This window comes from Pseudonaja textilis, chromosome Z, assembly GCF_049901715.1.
Source record: "Pseudonaja textilis isolate UNSWEBS1 chromosome Z, rPseTex1.2, whole genome shotgun sequence".
Classification (NCBI taxonomy): domain Eukaryota; kingdom Metazoa; phylum Chordata; class Lepidosauria; order Squamata; family Elapidae; genus Pseudonaja; species Pseudonaja textilis.
The window spans coordinates 58,648,050-58,659,279 of NC_142008.1; the positions used below are offsets into that span (position 1 = coordinate 58,648,050).

Consider the following 11,230-nt stretch of genomic DNA (forward strand, 5'->3'; position numbering starts at 1 on the left):
TAAAGAATTTTATTTAGGCTACAACTCCCCATCTATCTCCTTGGGCCCTTAGTTCCAGGCTGTGTCACCCCTGGAGCAATGTGAAGAGAAACCTCCTTAGAGGAAACCTATAAAGAGAAAATGGCCACAGTTAGGCCAGCTTCAGGTTGACAGGTTGCCCCCGCCCCCCTCAATTGAAGGTTTCCTGCAAGAAAAATCACAGAGGTTAATTGGAAGTCTCCCTAACCTCCTCTCTCCCCACAAGAGCCCCTTTGGCTTATGCGGGTACTTATCATGGAACTGTTTCACCAATCTGCCTTCACCTTCCAACTTTTCATTCAGTAGGCTTCAGAGAGAGAGAGAGAGCATTCTTTCCAATACACTAAATATAGCAATTGCCCTCTGTGTACTATGGATTCTAAGATTCTTTTTATTTCAAAGGGAATTTTCCCTTCAATTACAAGTGGTTTGGGAGCTGCTCAATCTATTGGCCTAAGCTGCAAACTCACTGCTGGCTTAAGTAAGCTACAGTGGAAAACAGGATGCACTTTCCCTAGCAGCCGGCGAAGTCTTAATTGTCAGAAAGGTCCACAATTAAATCCATGGCAATTTCCTCCCATGGTCAGGACGGATCTGCCACATTGGAGAAGACTTGGGGTCTTCCCTGGTCTCTTTTTCATGGTTGCACAAGTGGCACAGCTTTTCATATAGACCTCAATATCCTTCTTCATTTTTGACCACCAAAATTGTCTCCTGGTGAGATTCAGCATTTTTAAATAATTGAAATGCCCAATTAGTTTAGTGTCATGGCTTTTTTGAAGTATTTGAAGCCATAGGCTATGGGGCACGTAGATTCTGGGTCCCTTTCATGCCAATCTGTCTTTGAGGGTTAGTGCTCCTTTATTCTCTTTGTATCAGGGGTCTGTTAATAGTTCATTCTTTAAGTTTTGGGTCATGTCATCCCCTCTGTGAGTTTTTGTCTGGTTTGTGACCATATGATGGCTTGTGCTACTGGTTGGGGAGGGGGAAATCATTGCGTGGATTACTTCTGGTGGCTTGCTGTTGGATTGTGGTTTTCTGGACAGGACATCGGCGAGTAGATTCTTCCCTCTCTGAATGTACTTTAGTTCAAAGTTAAACCATTTGAAATATTGTGCCCAGCGAACCTGATTTGGGTGGAGTTTTTTGTTTTATTTACCACTTTTAAGTTTTTGTGGCTAGTCCAGACTTCAAATGGTACTTGACTGCCCTCCAAAAAATGTCTCCAGGTTAGCAATGCCCATCTGTCTGCATATGCCTCTTTCTCCCATACTGCCCACCTCCTTTTGGTGTCAGGCAGTTTTTTGGAAGTGTAAGCGCATGGTTGTTGGTCTCCACTTGCATTTCTTTGGAGCAGGACAGCGGCAATCGTGATGCCGCTGGCGTCTGCTTGCACTACAATAGTGTTTGAGGGTGGATTCCTCAGTAAACAATCTTTTTAATATCTCAACAACCCACTGACATTCCAAAGTCCAGTTTATGAGACGGCTGGGACAGGGTTTCTGCCCCCGGTTGTTAGTAGTTGTCTTATGGACAAGGCTAGAAGTTGGCAAACCCTAGGAAGCCTTGAAGTTGTCTGTAAGCATGAGGGGCCTGCCAGTCTAGTTCTGCTTTGACTTTTGCTGGATCCATTTCTATCCCCTCGTTTGCCCAGGTAGTGCAGAGCAGTCTTGTAGAACTTGCATTTTGACAGCTTGACATATAGCTTTGCTGTGAGTATTTTTTTCAGGACTTGGCACACTAGCTTCACATGTTCCTCTGTTGTTTCACTAAATATAAGAATATCATGCAAATAGACAAGGACCCTTTTATAAAGGTGCTCATGTAGCACCTTGTTGATTAATTGCATGAAGATGATAGGTGGCCTTTGTAACCCAAACAACATCAAGTTAAATAGGAAGCTGCCTAATGGACAGTTTTCCATTCATCTCCTTCTCTAATTCTGAGTCAGTAGTATGCCTAGTTTGTCTAGTTTGATGAATACCTTCCCGTTGGCCAGGTGGGACAATATATCCTTTATTAGTGGCAGTGGGTAAGTGTTTTCCACACATACTGCATTTATTCCTCTAAAATCCACACAGAGCCTAACCCATCTTCTCTTTAAACAAGATGGGGCAGCTACCATAGATTTTGCTGGTTATATGCACTTTCATTTCCTTGGGAGTCATAGAATATGTTTTTGGTTTTGGTAGTTTAGCCCCGGCATAAACTGTATTGTGCAGTCTGTGGGTCGGTGGGGGGATAGAATATTTCATTCCTCTTTGCTAAATACCTCTGCTAAGTCCCGGTATTTTCTTGAAATCTGGGGAGTCCCCGGGAGCTGCTCTGCTATTATGGCAGCTTTCTCTTCATGATTAGTGTCACTCAGCCGCTGGCAGACTTCCCTCTCTATTAAGGTTGGGGGGGGGATGGGTCTGAACCCAAAGCCTATTTCAATTTTTGGTAACCCCCTTCCCAGGTGATCATTGAGCCAAGCCAATCCCAGTATGGTGGACTCTGTCATTTTTGGCACCACTATGAACTGGATTAGCTCCCAGTGGTACTCTATCTCTAGTTTGATGGGTTTAATGACATGCATACCTGGGTTCCCTCCTATTAGCTCAAATTGTATGGGGTTTGCTAGGAATCTCATCTTTATGCGCAGCTTAGCGACTGTGGAAGGGCTGATAAAGCAGCGAGTGCAGCCCATGTCTATGAGGGCTTCTATTTTCCCTTGGGGTCATGTCTCTAGCACCACTAAATTCAACTTAATTATTAAAGGACGGATGATCACTTACAATTGGATCATCCTCACTATTGTCATTGCTGTCATTGCTTAGCAGTGATGAGACCTCAGGGACCTGAGTTCTCTCTTCCCCTTTTTCTTGGGTTGGGGGGAGACCTCAATGGCTTGCTGGGCAAAATTCCCCTTTTCCATAGTTCTGTGCTGCTCTTTGCTTTTGCAGAAGAAGTTTGGCCTCTTGCTTGTGGCACAGCAGCTAGTGCTAGGCATTCAGATGCCCGGTGTCCTTCTTGTCCACACCAGAAGCATTTTATGGGCATTGTAGAGGTCTCTTTGAGTGGCTCCTCCGCTTGGCATAGGCTGGCTTACCGTCCCAGTTGTCTCTTAGGCTTCCTCTCTGGGTCTCCTTGTTATGTCGCCATAGTTCTAGGTCCATTACTACAGCCGTCTAGTACCAGTCATGGATGCAGTCTGGGATTCCCTGACAAAGGCAGATTTGGAGCAGTTTCTTGTCCAGACCTTCTTTAAAGTAATGGACCAGCATCAGTTCCAATCACTGCCTCAGCTTCCCGGTGTTCTTCGGAATTCCTAGACATATTCCTTGACTAGACGGTCTCTGTCTGATTTTCTTGATTTCTGTCTCTGTTTCTTGGATATGGAATATGTCCTCAAATCAGTCCTTAATTCCTGCAGAAAATGATGAACATTTTCCAGCTCAGTAGCCCCCTTGTCATAAATTTGGGTCACCCATTCCAACACTGCCACCTCCAGGTTGACAGTGAGGGTGGAAACAATTTCTCAGTCATCTTGGTAGCTGTCCCCAGAGGAGTTAATGTGAGTCCAAGCTCGGTTTAAGAAAAAGGTCAACTTATCCGGGCTCCCATTGAACACCACTCGAAAGCACAGTGGAGCTTTCCCTCTGGGCTGGCAGAGTGTTGGTTGCATCACAACTGGTGCGGCTGTGCCTGGACCTGGACCCAGCCTTGTCCAGGTAGTAGGCCCAGCCAGGAGCATCTCCCCAGCCAATGGCAGTCATGACTGATCTAGTGGCCTGGACTGATCTTCGGCACCTGGGTGAGTTCCAATAGGAACTGGAGCTTGACCAAGCTGATAGCAGCTGAGGAGGGCTGGTAGCTCGGGTCATCAGAAGAGATGACTAATCCTTCTTGGGCAGACTTGGTTGCATCCTAGGTTGTACTGAATGCAGGGCTTGAGGTATCACACCCTGAGTAGACCAGTCCCTCTGCACGGGAAATGTAAAAGTCAACTGGCCCAGGACAGTTATTGTGTGACTGGTTCATTTCTGCTGGCCAATTCTGCTGAGATGCATCTGCTCAAATCTTTCAGACAGTCTCTCCAGGGTTTGGCTGCAAGTCTGGTATTTCCATTCTCCCAATTCATTTGAATTCAGAGTTCCTGTTAACTTCCACTCCAGGATCATCGTTCTTGTCTCCTTCATGGGTCTGACCCTGAGAAGCTAGTTTGGACTCTAGGTCCTCCTTTGCTCTGTAAAGCTCAGAAGCTGGCAGGTTGGTTTGCTCCTCAGCCCGGGTCCCCAGTTGGTGTTTGACTTCAGCTGTGGCCACTCGCTTGGGCATCGATGGGAATGTCAGGCGTTCCACAATTCCCCCATATGTTCCGCCAGCGTCCATCGCTTATCCATTTTTTCCTTTATCTTCCCTGAGTCTTTTCCATTGCCTGCATAGACTGGGTAAGCACCCTGAGCTTGGGACCCCAGACAGCAACTCCAGTTTGGAACCTTAGAGTTTTCAGGGCCAGTTTAATGTAAAGGTTCCAAGTAATACATCCCATTCTATAAGAACTCAGAAGCAGGCATATTATTCAAGGAACATTTTATTGGAACATGTCAAACTGGCACAGAGTTGGTGGAAAACCGGCTCTAAATTCCCACCAGTTTTACACCCAATTAAAAGTAAAATCACTTACTCTCAGAGTCTCCAGTCACATGGTCCAATCAGCATGTATTCCAGTTGCTAGGTGACCTCAGTCTCCATCTTTTGAACACCTGCAGAAACGTCCTTGATTCCCAGGGGAATTTTATTTAGGCTACAACATCCTAGCTATCTCTATATCCTGCTTCCTGGCTTCTTAGCTCCAGGCTATGTCACCCCTGAAACAATGCAAAGAGAGACCTCCTTAGAGCAAAGCTAAAGAGAAAATGGCCACAGTTAGGCCAGCTTCAGAGTTGACACCTGGCCAAACCTATCTGGCCTCCTGAAGTCAAACACAACCCTGATGCGGCCATCAATGAAATTGAGTTTGACACCCCTGGATTAGACTGATAAATCCTTAAACAAATGGCTAGTTTATATTATTATGAAAAAAAGTTGTGATTTGATGCTAATGCCCTATTTTACTGCAACAGTGTGTCGGAAGTCTATGCTTCTTTTTTCTAACCTTTCTTCACTTTTCTCTCCCTACCTTCTTCCCATTGTTTTCCTAATTTCTTTCATATTTTGTATCTTATTTTATCCTATATCTCAATAAAAATGTTAATGAGATAAAAAAGGAAGGTTTCTTCTGATCCACCCAGAGGTGATATTCAGCAGGTTCTGAACAGTTCCGGAGAACTGGTAGCGGAAATTTTGAGTAGTTCAGAGAACCGGCAAATACCACTTCTGACTGGACATTTTACAGTATCCTTCCCCTGCAATGCCTACCAAGCCTTACCCACAGAATCAGTAGTAAAAAAAAATTGAATCCCATCACTGGATTTATCCATGGAACAACTGCAGTGAATCAGTCAGTACACCTGATAAGGAAGAAACAGTGCTGTTCTGTGTGCAGATATGGGGTAACCCAAAAAGATACAATAATGACACAGCTTGGTTAAATGAGATGAATAAAAATAAAAAAGCACTTGAAATGAAAGTAGTAGTAATAACAATAGAAACTGTAGAGTAATGTGTAAGAAAGATCAAGAATTGGTCAGAATTAAGTGAAGATGAACTGCATGTTTTTGGTTGAAACATCTAACTGATCCACTTCTGGGAAGATGGCCAACTGAAATACACAACCAGGGAGGGATCTCTGAAGGATTTTCCCCTGGAAAATCTTTTCAATTGAAAGGACTGGCATTCCTTCAGTTTTCTTGACCCATGGTCAGAGTGAGTCAAAGAACTTATTTATTTATTTTATTTGTCAAGCATGTATTAGATAACAGATATAATTAAAACATGATTATGATTACATGAAATGGGTATGAATAAAAGGGGACATTAGGACAGGGATGGTAGGCCCATTGGTGCGCTTATGCACATCCCTTGGAATCATCCAAATACAGCTGAAACCTGGCAAATGGCTTCTGGAGTTTGACTCCAAAGCTGTGTGCATGCCAAAAGCTGGGGGGAGGGGCTACAATCTGTTCAGGGTTGAAGAAGCCACCATTTTGAAATTCACCTTTCAAATGGACAGTAAGTTGTGTCTTTCTCTTCTTAATCACCTTCAAGAACTGTTCATCTTTTCTAAGTCAAGTTGAAAAGAGGCTCTGTTTAGTCACAGCTTGCTACACTTTTTTGAAAAGCTGCACCATTTTAGGAATTTCTTTTTGTGTTAAATAATAAGAAAGAAGGTTGGTAAGGCAAGGCAAAATAAGGAAATGTGGAGAAGGGGAAACAAGCCTTGGAGCCCTTTCGGGTTCCTTCAGCCTTGTCCTTTGGCTTGGGGCTGTAATAGGAAGCCATCTAATCTGGGGCTGCTGGGCTTAGAGAGTGTGACGGCCTGCAAGCCATCTCAACTCTCCTGACAGCACAGTTATCATTTTGCGATTTAGCCATTTTTAACTCCGGTGCTGTTATTCCAGAGTTACCACCAATTACTCTGCAGCCTTTCCTGTCAGTTTCCTATCTAAATCGACTCTCCCTACCTGCCTGTCCCTCTGCTGATCTTTGCTGCAGTCTTCTAGCCCTTTTAATGCTACCGTGATTAATTTCGGCATCTGCAACGGCCATTTGAAGCCACTGAGAGCCTCACCAAGCCAAAGTGCAGGGAAGTGGTGTGGATGGTGTTTCAACATACCTCCCGCAACCAGTACCTCAGAACATTGTAGATCGGCCCTCAGCTGATCTGACATCCGACGGCCTGGGCCGAAGGCCCGACCACACTGCCTTTGACAGCTGTCAAAATGGTAGACTGGTTCCTTTTTGCGATAGTATTCAGGATTGGTGATTTTTTTCCTATTTTCTGAATTAATTCTTTAAGATTTTGGGATTTTACTAGGAGAAGACATTAACATGTTGTCCAGCTAGCTGACTGAGTCAATTTCTGGGAGGTCCCTAGCAACAGAGGAAGTGTCCTCAGAATTTTGACAGACTCTGTCCAATCAGCAGCGGAGACTGATCACCCAATTCTGAATGCTATCTCCACCACAATGGAGAAAGGGATGGATTTTATAGTAGATTTACCTGAGAGTGGGAGGCACACAGTCATTTGGACTGCAGTGGATTTATTTTCCAAACAAGCTCATTTTGTTACATGCCCAGGACTACCATCAGCCAGGAAGTTATCCAAAATGTTTGTGAATCATATATATAGATTGCATGGAGTGCCTCGTACAATCATTTCAGATGGAGGGGTTCAGTTTACTGCAAAATTCTGGAGAGAATTTATAAAAGCAATTGGATCCTCTCAAGGTCTAAGCTCAGGATTTCATGCAGAAACTAATGGCTTAGGTGAAAATACTAACCAAATTATTGGACAATATTTAAGATGTTATGTAAATTATCAACAAATTAACTGGGCTGAATTGCTGCCATTTGCAGAGGTTGCTTATAATAATGCTGTACATGGCAGTGCTGGGTTAACACCTTAACAAATTAATACTGGAATAGAGTTTGTTCCCATGCCTGAATTGCTGAGGGACCCCCGCCATCCATGTCAGTAACTGAATGGATGACCGCAATTAAGGAAACACAAAAGGCTTTGAATAAGGCAGCGCAAATCCAAAAGATACAAGCTAACAAACATCATTCCCAGCAGCTACAATTTAAAGTGGGGGATAAAGTTTATTTGTCAACTAAATATTTGTAGTTAAACTTACCTTCTAGGAAATTAAGTCCAAAATTTATAGGGCCTTTTTAGATAATTAAAGTAATAAACCCAATAACTGTGAAACTCAATCTCCCTAAGTTATTGGGGAAAGTACATCTGGTGTTTCATAGTAGTTTATTAAAGCTGGTTGTTGATGCTTCATTGAGGCCAGTAGAACGTGTAGCTCCGAAGCCTTTGTTCATTACAGGGCATGGACATTATGAGATTAAGAAAATTTTGGATTCTAGGATTTTCAGAGGGAAGTTACAATATTTAATTTATTAGAAAAGTTATCCAATTTCACAAGCGACTTGGCTTAATAGCTGGAAAGTTAAGGCTGATAGATTGGTGGGAAAATTATATGAAAAATATCCACATAAGCCTAAGGCAAATTCTGTGGGTGGCAGAGAAGGTTAAAATGAGCAATATATGATTGTGTTTAACCTAATTTCAATCTTTGTGTATTTTATGTCATTGCAGGGGTTTCTTTTCAAATGAGGGAGGGCAGCCTGTCAAGCCTAAAATTGACATATGTATAGCCATTTTAGTTAGGCTTAGTATATATCCTTTTTCTTACTTTCTCTTTGGAGGTCATGAGGAAAGGGTTGCCACATTCCTACGGGGAGAGGAGTGGAAATAGGGAGAGTTGTTTAAGCTAGGTGATTCTTCTTCCCATGGGAAAACGAACTGACCATGTTCAAGCCCCTTTTGGTGGAGATTTTGACATCAAGCTATGTTAAATTACATCTATTGGAGAATGTAACTTTTGGGGGTTGTTTCTAACTTCTGATATTGTGGGATAATTCCAGGTTGTGTCAGATCCGAAATTACCATGGACTTTTCCAATTTGATGCTTTCCTAAATAAAATAAATTGTTTTAGAAGATGGACTTTGCTCTTTTCTTTTTAAATGGATTTCATCACTTGGAAACCTGACATTATTCCAGATCATGACACCTAAGGAAATGAAAAAGCTACGGCACTATATAGACACAAACCTAACCAGAGGGTTCATCCAACCTGCAAAATCCAGAGTGGCTGCTCCTGTACTATTTAAAGAAAAAAAAAGATGGGAGGTGTGCTTATTTGCGGATTTTAAATCTTTAAATGCTGTGAGTATTCACAACACATACTCCCTACCGCTCATGAGAGACATGTTAGGACACTTAGCAAAAGGGAAAATGTTCACCAAATTAGATCTCTGAGAAGCGTATCACCGAATTCGCATCAGAGGAGAAGAGGGGAAGACTGCTTTCAATTGTGGGGGTTGTTTTGGGGTTTCTGAGTCTGTGATTCTAACTTCTGATATTGTGGGGTAATTCAAGTTGTATCAGATCTGGAATTACCATGGACTTTGCCAATTTGATGCTTTCCTAAATAAAAGAAATTGTTTTGGAAGATGCTCTTTTCTTTTTAAATGGATTTCATCACTTGAAAACCTGATATTTCTTTCTGCGCGAACTCAGAAAGCTCAAACTGCCCAAGGAGTTGCTGATACAGTTCTACAGAGGAATTATTAAGTCTGTCATCTGAACCTCTATAACTGTCTGGTTTGGTTATGCTACCCAATAAGACAGACACAGATTTCAGAGGAAAATTAGGACAGCAGAAAAAATAATTACTACTAACCTGCCTTCCATTGAGGACCTGTATACTGCAAAAGTCAAAAAGAGGGCTGTGAAAATATTTATAGACCCCTCACATCCTGGACATAAATTGTTTCAACTCTTACCCTCAAAACAATGCTGTAGAGCACTGCAAACCAGAACAACTAGACAAAGTTTTTCCCAAACTCCATCACTCTGCTAAACAAATAATTCCTTCAACACTGTCCAACTATGAACTAAATCTGCATTACTATTAATCTTCTCATCATTCCTATCCCCCATCCCCTCCCACTTGTGACTGTATGACTATAACTTTGTTGCTTGTATCCTTATGATTTATATTGACTGTTTCCTAGTATGATTTGATAGCTTATTTATACCCTATGACTATCATTAAGTGTTGTACCTTATGATTCTTGACGAATGTATCTTTTCTTTTTATGTACACTGAGAGCATATGCACCAAGACAAATTCCTTGGGTGTCTAATCACACTTGGCCAATAAAGAATTAATTAATTACTTCACAATGTTCTGAATGGAACAATTTAAAGCAATCAAAAAGGAACTCTAGTCACCTATACCCAAACTACTGAGGAAAGAGCCAGATCATTTAAAGTCTGGGGCCCATAACATGTCAGTGGGAAAGTTGTTCTAGAGAACTGTGACAACCACTGAAATGTAGGTGTTCTTTTCCTTAAAAAGTATGCTTTAAGTCTAAAAAGGGAAGGTTGGATATTTAGTGATTTTTTTCTAGGTCAGCTGGATAAAGAAATGGTCTCTTGATATGAGGGGTTCCTTCTGAGCCAATAGAACCTTCCCTGTACAGTATCAAACTGGCATTTACCACTCAATGCCTCTTCTCTAACCAACCAGAAGCAGAACAGATCTAAAATATGAATGGCTATAACCACAGTACCAAAGACACTATTCACTTCTTTGGGATTCACAGGTTTAAACTCCTTCAAATGATATTGCAAGACAGATGGAAGGTTTGTCAATACTAAGAAAGAAACATCAATATTATTACCTACCAGTAATGGTGCCAGCATCTCTGTATTCCCTGCAGTCTGACACATTGTTTTCCACACCTTCACTTACATAATGCTCTTCATGAATGCCTGTGCTACAGGCTAGGACTGCATGATTAGTTGTCTCAGGATAGGGCACAACAGCTGCCAAAGAATAATCGTTCAAAACTGTGGCGTCCAGTTTGGCAAGTTTCACAGCAAAGTGCCTACTGCCATCAGAGGGCCAAAGCAGGAGACTGTATCCGGCAGAGATTGGCAATGCAATCTTCCCTCTGTTGGCTTCTTTGATGGATCTGTAATACATATACCAAGGAAGGGAAATTTAAGTAGATAAAACACATCTCTAAAAATTCTTGCTTTTTAGTAGTAAACCCAAGGTAAAATATTTTCTAAATATAACAGGCAACTGCAAAGCAGCATAAAATAGTCTCTATTTTACTTCTAGATATTTTTAAAGATCTGTACATAGAAACAAATTCAGAAAGATAAAAACTGGGAATACAGTCAGAATTTCTGGAGATCACCAGTCACCATGAAAGGTCTCTGCAGCTAATAACAGATCTCTGATTTGATCTGGAGCTCTGTTATCGGCTGCAGAGACCTTTCCTGAAGGGCCTCTGATGGCAAAATGGAGCCCGGGGCAACATGTGCTTCAATCCGGACCTTGTTTCTTGGCTGCAGAGGCATTTCCAGAAGGCCTTTGACAGCAAAATGAGGCCAGGGACACTGTGCATGTCAATTCACAGCCTGTTTCTCTGACAACGAAATGGAGGTTGGGGACATCACGCACAAGCAGCAACAAGTAG

At 42.2% G+C, this 11,230-nt stretch overlaps 1 protein-coding gene across 2 annotated transcripts in view; it reads right to left on the reverse strand.

The window, feature by feature from the left end:
- The window catches only part of TRAK1 (trafficking kinesin protein 1), a 141,069-nt gene extending 130,354 nt beyond the window's left edge, over window positions 1-10,715 (reverse strand). Inside the window, exon 1 of one of the 2 annotated variants that reach the window (XM_026717835.2) lies at window positions 10,428-10,715. The gene's annotated coding sequence lies outside the window, so the exon portion shown is untranslated. Of the gene's footprint in view, window positions 1-4,687; window positions 4,847-10,427 lie in introns of those variants that run through there. The other variant, XM_087917625.1, reaches the window with a different exon arrangement.
- Window positions 10,716-11,230: the final 515 nt, after the last annotated feature.